This window comes from Oncorhynchus nerka, linkage group LG18 (assembly GCF_034236695.1).
Source record: "Oncorhynchus nerka isolate Pitt River linkage group LG18, Oner_Uvic_2.0, whole genome shotgun sequence".
Lineage (NCBI taxonomy): Eukaryota > Metazoa > Chordata > Actinopteri > Salmoniformes > Salmonidae > Oncorhynchus > Oncorhynchus nerka.
This window is the reverse complement of record NC_088413.1, coordinates 33,159,518-33,171,423: the sequence shown is the minus strand read 5'-3', so window position 1 is coordinate 33,171,423 and position 11,906 is coordinate 33,159,518.

Here is an 11,906-nt window from a genome sequence, read left to right as displayed (position 1 = left end):
TGTATTTCCATGGAAATATAACGTTTATTTGCAAAGTAATAAATATATAGACATTTTTAAAAGCATTTATGATTTGCGTAAATAATATACTAACTTACTCTTGTTAAAATATGAAATGGTATTACATTTGGTGAAGAGCACATTATGACTTGTTTAGGACCCGAAACTCAAAGTTCAGGACTTGAGACTTGACTTGATGGTCTTGACTTGGGACTTGACTTGGGACTTGAGTGCTAAGACTTGAGACTTACTTGTGACTTGTAAAAACAATAACTTGGTCCCCACCTCTGCTAAGTATGTGTGTGGATATTGGAAAAGACCCACAGTCTCTCTCTCTCCTCAAACTCTGTTCTTGAAGGAGCACATGTAGCTCTTCTTGGTGAAACAATGCCTTGGAGATAGAGAACACATATACAGAGAGAGGGACAGACACACAGAGGTTCAAATGTATGAGCTCAAAAATAGCATCTCTTCCCTCCACCATTCATTCAAACTTCCTCCCCACCACCTTCCATTAAAAGTCGATTTCCCGTTTGTCATTTTAGCCCTTAATTAGCCACTGCATTCAAATAAGGTAGGTAAAAACAAACATATCACAGCCATTGCAAGTAAAAAATATCCATCCATCCCCATCACTCCTCCCTCCATCCATCTCTTAATTCTTCAGTTCATCTCCACACAGTCCTCGCGGCTCGTCCAGCAGGCGATGGGCTCCCCAGGGGTTCCAGTTGGAGCCGTCAATCCACACAAACTTACCACATTGAGAGGAGGGAGAGAGAGAGAAAGAGGTGGTTAAAGGAAGAGAGAGCGATAGAAAGACAGGTGGTGAGGCAATATGTACAGGGCATTCTGAAAGTATTCCGACATATTGACTTTTTCCACATTTCGTTACTTTACAGCCTTATTCTAAAATGGATTTGATAAAACATTTTCCTCGTCAATCTACACACAGTACCCCATACTGACAAAGCGAAAACAGTTTTTTAAAACATTTTTGCAAATGTATAAAAATACAAAAAAACAGTAATACCTTATTTAGTATTCAGACCCTTTGCTATGAGACTGGAAATTGAGCGCAGTTTCATCCTGTATCCATTGATCATCCTTGAGATGTTTCTACAACTTGATTGGAGTCCACCTGTGGTAAGTTCAATTGATTGGACATGATTTGGAAAGGCGCACACCTGTCTATATAAGGTCCCACATTGCATGTCAAAGCAAAAACCAAGCCATGAGGACGAAGGAATTGTCTGTAGAGCTCTGAGACAGGATTGTGTCGAGTCACAGATCTGGGGAAGTGTACCAAAAAATGTCTGCATCATTGAAGTTCCCCGAGAACACAGTGGCCTCCATCATTCTTAAATGGAAAAAGTTTGGAACCACTAAGACTCTTCTTAGAGCCAGCCAAACTGCCCGGCCAAACTGAGCAATCGGGGAGAAGAGCCTAGGTCAGGGAGGTGACCAAGAACCCAATGGTCACTCTGACAGAGCTCCAGAGTTCCTCTGTGGAGATGGAAGAACCTTCCAGAGGGACAACTATCTCTGCAGCACTCCACCAATCAGGCCTTTATAGTAGAGTGGCCAGACGGAAAGCACTCCTCAGTAAAAGGCACATGACAGCTCACTTGGAGTTAGCCAAGAGGCACCTAAAGGACTCTCAAGACCATGAGAAACAAGATGATCTGGTCTGATGAAACCCAAGATTGAACTCTTTAGCCTGAATGCCAAGCGTCACAGCAACCAGGCACTTCTCATCACCTGGCCAATGCCATCCCTACGGTGAAGCATGGTAGTGGCAGCATCATGCTGTGTTGATTTTCTTCAGCAGCAGGGACTGGGAGACTAGTCAGGATTGAGGGAAAGATGAACGGAGAAAAGTATGGAGAAATCCTTGATGAAAATCAGTCTCTGAATATCCTTGAGTGGCCCAGCCAGGCTCGGACTTGAACCCGATCTACCATCTTTGGAGAAACCTGAAAATAGCTGTGCAGCGACGCTCCCCATCAAACCTGACAGAGCTTGAGAGGATCTGCAGAGAAGAATGGGAGAAACTCCCAAAATACAGGTGTGCCTACCTTGTAGCGTAATACCCAAGAAGACTTGAGGCTGTATTCGCTGCCAAAGGTGCTTCAACAAAGTACTGAGTAAAAGGTCTGAATAATTACGTAAATGTAATATTTCAGTTTTTTATTTCTAAAAACCTGTGTTTGTCATTATGGGGTAGTGTGTAGATTGATGAGGAAAAAAACAATTGAATCCATTTTAGAATAAGGCTGTAATGTAACAAAATGTGGAAAAAGTCAAGGGGTCTGAATACTGTAAATGTACTGTAGATATCAAGACAGAAGTCATATGTTCAATGTGAAATGTTGTGCTGCAAAGCTTCCCTCATTCCCCTTCTACCGAACCTTAATTTACCTCCCTCTCCATCCACCCATTATCCGCCCTGTCTTCATCACTCCCTCTCTCTCCATCCATCACTTCCACTCCTACCTGAAAGGGTTTGAAGCCTCCTTGACAGATGTGAAGGTGTTTGGCATAGTGCTCCTTCCCTTACTCTCTTCCCCACATTCATTAATCCCCCTTCACCCCCCTCTCTCTCTCCATCCATCCCTCTCCTACCAGTAAGATTTCAAAGCCTCCCGGCCAAATGCGAGGGCTTTTGGCGTTGTTCTAAAGCAGGTACGCGTTGGACGGTTTGTTATGCACTGACACAAGGTGGCCACCGGGTGCAGCAGACCTGCACTTCATCTGAGAGGGATGTGAGAGTGGAGGAAAAGAAAAGAGAGAAAATAGGTGGAGGGAAGAGAGAGTGAATGAGTGAGAGAGAAAGAGAACGCAGGGGGGAGGTAAAGGAGTAAGAAAGTGCAGACCAATTGATTTGGAGCCCCAGGGAGAGGCCCCTGCTACTCTTAAGCGCATGCGCCATTTACTTTTAATGGGATTTATATGGAACGCTGTTTGGATCTTTGCGTGTCAAAAAAATATACTATTTACTTGATGTGTCAAATAAGCTTGTTGGCCAATCAGGACCTGAATATGACTACACATCACATAATAATTTAACGCGTTCATATTTTTTAACGTAGTTATTACACATTGATTACACTATCACTCGTATTTCATATGTCACAACGAATCATTGGTACGCATGCTATGACGCTGGTAAAGTTGTCTCGCACACCTACAGTGCTGGTCATAAAATAAAGCTAGCTAGCTCATGGATGCAAACAATGTTCTTCCCAAAAAAACACAGCAAAACGACATAATCTGTTTCTAACTATATAGCTAGGTGTCATCATCTAAAATAACCCTCATAAAACGGTTCTTATTTGATTAATGGTGGTCGGACCCATCTATGTGAAGTTAGCCACAATAGTGGACTTCGTGGTTAGCCTTCAAATTATAAGTGTAATTGACAGTGATGCAAATTAATACAAATATAATTTCCCCATAATTTAATAGATTATGCTAAATAAGTTTGAAATGTTGTTATATAAAATCAACAAAAGACAATAATTTGTTCATTTGACAAAAAGCTGTTGAAATTACACGGAATGTATTAGACTTTAGAATTGCATTGGGGGCATACTGATTTCACTGCACAGCCTTACCTATGGATTGTGGATCAATGACATGGGGTATCAGTCCAGTCAGTGACACCCAGAGAAACATTAGCGTCATAGCACTTATTGTGGGACTCTGAAACAACTGTGAATTGAGTCACATTTATTTCCAACCCATTTGATTGAACACCATTCCCGAGGAAAAACAATATTGTGTGGATGTTTTAGAGTCTGATAACTCTGAGGATATCTTGGGTATTGAGTAGACTGATACCCCATTTAATTTATCCTCAAGCCTTAGGTAAAGCTGTACAGTGCAATATGAATGTCGATACACACAATAGGCTGACTGGGGAGGTGATTTCACACAGCCAAAGTCCCGCGATAAGAGATACAACACTAATATTCACGTAAACTCTTCACAGTTGTGTTCTGTGGGTGTCACAGAGTAGACTGGTAACCCATTTCATTGCTTCACATTCCAACCTTGTTTAACATTATCAAGTCTAAACATGGCATAATTCCACCAAATGTAACCTTCTGCATCACTTTCAAATAGGCACTTTTCTTTTTGAAGGCAAACCGCAAATTCCACTATTGTGGCTAACTTCACAACACATAACCGGTCCGGTCGAGCGTCACTAGCCAGGTGAAGCTAGCTGGCTGCTTATAACGTTAGCTTTGGGCAACAAGGTTTGGCAGCTGGCTAGCCATTTATTTCCATGAACTGAAGTTCAATTTCAATAGGCGAACAACAAGTGGCTACGTAGCTAATACTTACTCACAAGGATTCCTAAGTCATTGTTAAGGATGATGAAAATGACTGCAGTTTCTACTGGTCATTGTTTTCAGACTGGTTGTATTGGTGCTAGCAAGCTACCCCAGAAGTTGCGGTCGAACAAATAATGCCTTATTACCATCGCGGTACTGTAAACACATCGTTCGTGGCCAGTGTGTGCTCGTCTGCTGACTTTTTTTGTACAGCTTTGACAGTGATACTGATAGTGGTGGCGCTTGGTTTACACGTGCAAATTCATCACACACACATCATTCTAATATAATTGTGTTATTTGACGTGTCAAATTAAAAGCTTATTTAACACGTCAAATAGTGTTATTTGATGTGTATCTTTAATTGACACGTAAAGACCCAAACGGCGTTCCATGGAAACACACCGGGTTAAGTGGGCATTGTGTCAAGAAGCAGTGCGGCTTGATGGGGTTGTGTTTCAGAGGATGCACAGCTCTTGATCTTCTCCTCTCCCGAGTCCATATGGGAGTTGCTGCTATGAGACAAGACTGTAACTACCAATTGGATACCACAAAATTGGGGAGAAAAAGGGTAAATAAATAAAAACAACATTTATTCAGATCTTACAGAATCTCATTCAGATAACACTGATGTTAGAGAAAATCTATTAGTGACTAAAAGTGTTGGTAACACACTCAATATAGCAAGATAATCATTTGATCAAAGATAGGCATACATGTTTCATTACTGTGTGCATCTGCGGTGTTATCGCTTACACACCTACAACTGTAAACACTAAAGAGGTAGTGGCTAGGGCTTAGAGGTAGGGGCTATGAAAAGGAGCTATGGGTTACTATTGGATCACCAATACCTAGTTTTTAAGCTTCCTCTTGGTTTTGTCTTTCAGGACTGTCATGAATTTGGACAGAGGCGGCTTGGGACTTGAACCTGGCTTTCTGCTGCTTTCAGTGGTCTGAGAGAGAGAGATAAAGAGAGATAACCATTTTTAAATATTTGGAGTACTGAAGTGGTCTCTGCTAATATCTAGGTTTCCATCCAATTGGCGACAGATTTCATGTGAATATTCTAAAAATCTGCATTAAAAACAATTTGCGCATTTTCCCACCAGAGATGTGTTTCCTTCAAATGTACCTTTGTGATAAATTTAAAAAAAAAAAGTGATGACATATTATGGAAAAAAAGAGCACGATTATTTTTATTTATCAAACCAGGATCAAGCTCATCACTGTGCACTTTCGCCACTCTGTAAAGCTCATCATAACTTATTTCCCCTGTAGCCTAATAAACCGCATGCTTTCCCGAGTCGTAGTGGGACGAGCACACAACATATCACCTGAATCCAAGTTGACTTCGATATGACGGTTATCACATCAATATCTGCGCCGAAAAGGTGTTTCCACCGCCATTTCACGCATAATTAATTTTACCGACACAGAAAGATTCCACCGTGCCTGGCGTATTTTGTTTTGTCGACAGTTGGAAAGTTCACCGCCAAATGTGTTGTTTCCATCAGGCCTGTCCTGACATGTTTTATCCGACATGCACTTTACTCACATAACAAGGTTGGATGGAAACCGGGTTAGTGATGCTAATATACAATATTACATTCAGGAATAAGCTACAGTCTGTCTGAAATGACATCCTATTCCTATCGTGCACTAGGGAGTAGGGTGCCATTTCAGACACACTTCAGAGACACATCATGTTCATATGCAGTGTTTGAAAATGTTGCCAATGGTTATGGGGTCAAATGAACTCTGACCTTAACAGAGAGGTTGTCCTGTGTTGGTGATGTCACAGGGTCCTGTTTTTCAGAGGACGGAGGGATGTTGTAGAAAGAAGATGGAAAGACATAGGAGGGAGAGGAGCAGGAAGAGGAGGAAGAGAGGGAGAAGGAGAGGAGGAAGAAGGGAGTGATGTGGGGGAGAGTGTGGAAGGAGGAGAGGGTTTGTAGGAATTTGATTTCAGGGGCTTTGATTGCAGTGCATCTTACATTGAAGGTCTCTGTTTCTGAAAAGAGAGAGAACAGCAGAAAAAAAATGAATATTTCAGTGTCTCAGCTTTTGTCCAACTCCTTTCATCCCATCTATTTTTACTGATTATTTCATCTAGTTTACCAGCCATTCACTCTTACTTGTCTTCTTTAGCCCCGGAAGTCTGTGCTTTCTCTTTTTGCTCAGACAAATGTTATGTTTCTGAGCAGAACTGTCCAGAACTCCAAGTGACTGAGAAAGAGAGGGTGTGTGTGTGTGTGTGAGTGAGAGAGAGAGACAGCGAGACAGTGAGAATAAGAACAAGAGAACGAGATTTTGCAGTAAGTGTTTATATAGCAGGGCTCTCCAACCCTGTTCCTGCAGAGCTACTGTCCCGTAGGTGTTCAACCCTAATCTAGAGCACCTGATTTTAATAATTAGCTGTCTGATAAGATGAATCAGGTTAGTTACAACTGGGGTTGAAGCAAAAACTGTTCTTTCGACAGGCCTACAACAGCACTTTAAATGAATACAATACCCACAATCCAGCATTGTGGCTCACCTCAACACAGAGGAAGTCAAGAAGGTCCTTTGATTGGGTCCTTATGGGGGACTTGCATAATTCAACAGTGTCATGGATGTCCTTAGATATGGGTCTGGAGTGGTCCAACTCACTCTCCTCCGCTGCATAATTTTCCAATAATATCTTCGGTTTGATGACAGCAATGGCGTCAGCTCCTGTGTCATTGTTGTTGTCTACTTCCTGTTGTCTGTTGTCCGATTGGTTTTCCACAATCTCATTCGGACTTGATTGGCTGAAGCTGACAGCCTCGTATAAAGAAAAGCCTATGTCCTCGTGGTTATGTTGAACGTCGTTGGGAAGGCGCAACTCTGGTCCAGTCTTTAATTGGTCGCCTTCATCATAACCGTGTTGGCTAGCAGCCTCTGATTGGAAAACGGACGGTGAGGGGGCTGGACTGTCCCTTATAGACAGGAATGGTGACCACTCATCTCCTGTTAGAATCTCATCCACCAAGCTGATGGAACTGAAGTTGAACTTGAAAGAGCTGAAGGAGCTGTAAAATAGAGGGGGAAAAACATTGAGGTTAATGGTTTTGTCACAAAAATGGCACCCTAATTCCCTATATAGTGCACTACATTTGAACAGGGCTCTGATAAAACGTAGTGCACTATACACCATATTCCCTATAAAGTGCACTACATTTGACCAATTAGTGACTATATAGGGAATAGGATGCCATTTGTGAAACAAAATAGATATTATGTCATCTGCCATGGGTTGATGAAAGCAGTGGTCACATTTCTTTAAACAAATATATATAATAATAATTTTCACAAGTATGTGGTACATTTTCACAACTCTAGTTAGTACAAAACCCAAAACATATAATCTAAAAGGCAGTTGTTTCAAAACTTTAAGCACATTTTCCCTTGACAAAGTACAACGCACAAAATCCCACCGTCACTTTTCACCACACTTAATCAGTGTTTAATCTAGAAATGCATGTTTGACATTACAATACATGTTCATATAAAGTAAAGCCTTTCACAATGCAATGTTCACATTACTTTTCATATGATTCTGTCCTCATTTGTTAAAATGCATTGTTCTATTACTTAATCCGACTGCTCTTAATTTATAATCACTTAACCATTTGGTAAAACCCATATTCTAATTTTTATAACTACGGAATAAAAATGTATGTTTGTATAGAATAAACATATAACGTATGATATACATTGAGTGTACAAAACATTAGGTACACCTCCCTAATATTGAGTTGCACCCCCTTTTGCCCTTAGAACAGCCTCAATTCGCCAGGGCGTGGACTCTACAAGGTGTCGAAAGCGTTCCACAAGGGATGTTGACTCCAATGCTTCCCACAGTTGAGTCAAGTTAGCTGGATGTCCTTTGGTTGGTGGACCATTCTTGATACACACAGGAAAACTGTTGAACGTGAAAAACCCAGTAGCGTTGCAGTTCTTGACACACTCAAACCGGTGTGCCTGGCACCTACTACCATAACCCGTTTAAGGGCACTTAAATCTTTTGCCTTGCCCATTCACCCTCTGAATGGCACACACACACAATCCATGTCTCATGAAAATCAGTCTTTAACCTGTCCTCTCCTTCATCTACACTGATTGAAATGGATTTTAACAAGTGCCATCAATAAGGGATCATAGCTTTCACCCGCTCAGTCTATGTCGTGGAAAGGGATGCATACTGTAATGTACAATTATGACGATGGCTATTGTGATTTGACTCTACGCTAAGTTGAAAAACAAGTCTGATATTGACAAGAACAGAAATGCAATGTATGCAACAAATGCATCACCCACACAGTAAGAATGGATCCAAAATAATGTTGTTTTATTTGTTCATTATTCCATGAGATTGAGCAGGCCTGTCAAGGTGAACGGGTCACCTATGTCGTTGTGTGGGAAAATTCACCACATACTTGTGAAAATAGCATCAAAGTGATTGGGGGGGGGGGGGGGACGTTATTGCAAAAATGCCACATAACTGGACTAACGGCATGGAGCACAGAATGTGTGTGTGCGTGTGGTGACTTCAGGGCACTTAGGAAGTCATGACAGCTATGGGGAAGTAGTGTCTGAGTTACTGTAACTTCATCAACAAAACACACACACACACAGAGTCCAAGGAATGTGTGTGCTCTGCTATGGCAAGCACAGTATCTAGTGCCTCTTAAGTAGAGTCAAGGAAAAAGAGAGGGTGTGGTGGATTGAAACTCCCCAAGACTCACTTTCCATCACCACTGAAAACGTGTCTCTCTCTCTCTCCTCGTCTTGCTCCCTCTCATTCTCTCTCACCACTGAAAACGGGTCTCTCTCTCTCTCCTCGTCTTGCTCCCTCTCATTCTGTCTCACCTCTGAAAACGTCTTTCTCTCTCTCCTCATCTTGCTTCCTCTCATTCTGTCTCTCACCACTGAAAATGTGTCTCTCTCCCTCTCTCTCTCCTCATCTTGCTTCCTCTCATTCTGTCTCTCACCTCTGAAAACGTGTCTCTCTCTCTCTCCTCATCTTGCTTCCTCTCATTCTGAAAACGTGTCTCTCTCTCTCTCCTCATCTTGCTCCCTCTCATTCTCTCTCTCCCTCTCTCTCCTTCTGTCTCTCACCTCTGAAAACGTGCATGGTGTCCCACAGGCTTCCTCTCCGTCTCAGCTTGGCTGGGCCGCTCCATCGTTGGCGACTCCTGTGTAGCCTCACCACTCCTCTTCTCCTCCTCCTCCTCCTCTTCCTCTTTCCCCTCCTCTTCCTCTATGACGGACATTTTAGCATGCAACCTGACTGAATGTCGATCTTGATGGAGGTGCACCTGTCAACAAAAAAATCGCACCATGATCACCCTACAAGAAGAGGGCGACTTCATTCTTAATCAATGTTAGATAGTTCGACAGATGTCGATCTTGATTGAGGTTAACCTGTTATAACATAACTGTAAGAGGGAAATGATGCAATAATTGACTCATTATTTCATTAATGTTCGATAGTTCTTTAGAGTAAAAGAAAGAATACGAATGTAATTTCGACGGCATTAATGAGCAAGAAAGACTCACTAACGGCATTTCGCTCTCCACCTTTCTTCCTCCGTCGTCATCCTGAATCTCTCCATTTCCTCCCTTCTCCTTTCGACTCTCCTTCCATCTGCTCATCATCTTGGTAAATTTCTTCAGCTTTCCTCCCTTCATTTTCTTCATATCCGTGTGTTTCGACCCAAGCACACCCCCACCACCCCATGTTGCAGTGTCCTGAACCACAACTTCCTGTGTGCCTTCTAAATTCCCCCCCCCCCTCTCTAACAAACCTCCCTCCTCCGTGTTACTCCGAATCTCTGCAGGGGTTCTGGAGCTCTCGCTCCCATCTGCGATGTGTTCGCTAGGATCTGGTGGTTCTCTGACTCCCTCTGTCCCTGGAGGTACAGACTGGAAGCCAGGGGGGATGTCTCTCATTTCAGACCCAGAAGAGGCACTTCCATCTGGGATGTCCTGGGCTCTCCCCTCAGGTCTCTGGGGCAGAGATCTGTTTTTGCGTGGAGGTTTTGGTATAAGTGGCTTGGGTGGGGTCAATTCCAACGTTTTGGGTATCCCCATTACCCCCATCCCCACTGGCTCAGAGGATTTAGGGGGGCGCCCTATATCCTTTCCCCTCAGCTTGGAAGGGTCCTGTGTTGCCATGGACACAGTTGTCTCCAACTGCTGCACCCCCTCACCCCTCTGTGCTGTAGAGCCCAGAGTAAAATCCAGAATGGGCTGTGAGAATCGGCGTTCTGACTTGAGGATGACAGCTGAGTATATTGACAGCATATCCCTTGAGGACAATAGCATATCCTCCTCCTGGCCTCCAAGCCCTCTCCCATGCCCTGTAGGCCTCAGCTCACAGCCTGGGCCCTCGCCTACCACTCCCCCCCCCCCACACAGGAGCACTCCGGCTAGGGTCGAGGGCTGGTGGAGGGGGCTGTGGCCCTGTAGGGTGTAGCGGTGGTTTAGCCCTCCTCTTGGGGGCAACGGGGGGAAGCGGGGGTCTGGCAACGGGGGTCTGGCGTCCAGGCCAGGGGGACAGGGTAGCAATTGCCTTCCCTCCCATCTGGGAATCACAGAGGGGGTTTCGCTGGTTTCCTCCTCCTCCTCGTTGCCCAGTTTTTCCAATCCTGCATCCAAAAATGGAATACCGGAATTCCCCTCTTCTCTTTCTGAATCCCTGTCTGATGATTCCGGATCGTTGTCCCTTTCAGTCGGAACTTTCAATTGTGGATCCTTGTCATCATCAACACAATCACCATCACTGCAGCAAGCTTTCCTTTGAATTTGAGCTCTGCATTATTGTGGCCATGAGGGGTCACATAGAATCCCCTGTCTGTTTCCACTGAGGTTCTGAGGTGTTGGTGTGTGTTACGGTGCGTGTTCGAGTGTATGTTAGGAGGTTGATCCGTGTCTTCTGCAGTGCTCAGTCTGCGCAGCATGGACTGGATCAGAGACATACTTCCAGAGTGACTGTCCTCCTCAGACATCTAGAGAGAGAGGAATACAGAGATTTTTATCATATGTGTCCCAAATGGCACTCTTTTCCCTTTATTGTGCACTACTATTGACCAGGGCCCATTCCAAATATCGTTCCCATAGGGCTCTGGTGAAAAGTAGTGCACGACATAAGGAATACAGTGTCATTTTGGAGGCATACAGAGTGTTGTTTCATAACCACATTTCTACAGTAATAATACACTCAGTGTCTGTCTGCCTGTCTGTCTCTCGACCTGTCTGTGACCAGTGTGTGTCAAAGTCCGCACAGGTCATTGATGGCACAATTGTTACAGAAATCTCGAGTTAGTTTTGTCAACTGAGGCTATTCACAGCTTGGATTCACTCAAGACGTCCTATATGCCCCATACAGAAGCCGTACAACAACCTGTTGACATTACTACGTCCTCTCTCTCAGTGTAATGTCAATGCATTTCAATCAATGCTTCTTCACAGTTCTTTAGAGATCTATGTATTAGACTTGAGGTTGCAAAATGTCGGTACATTTGCCCAAATTCCCAGAATATTAGAA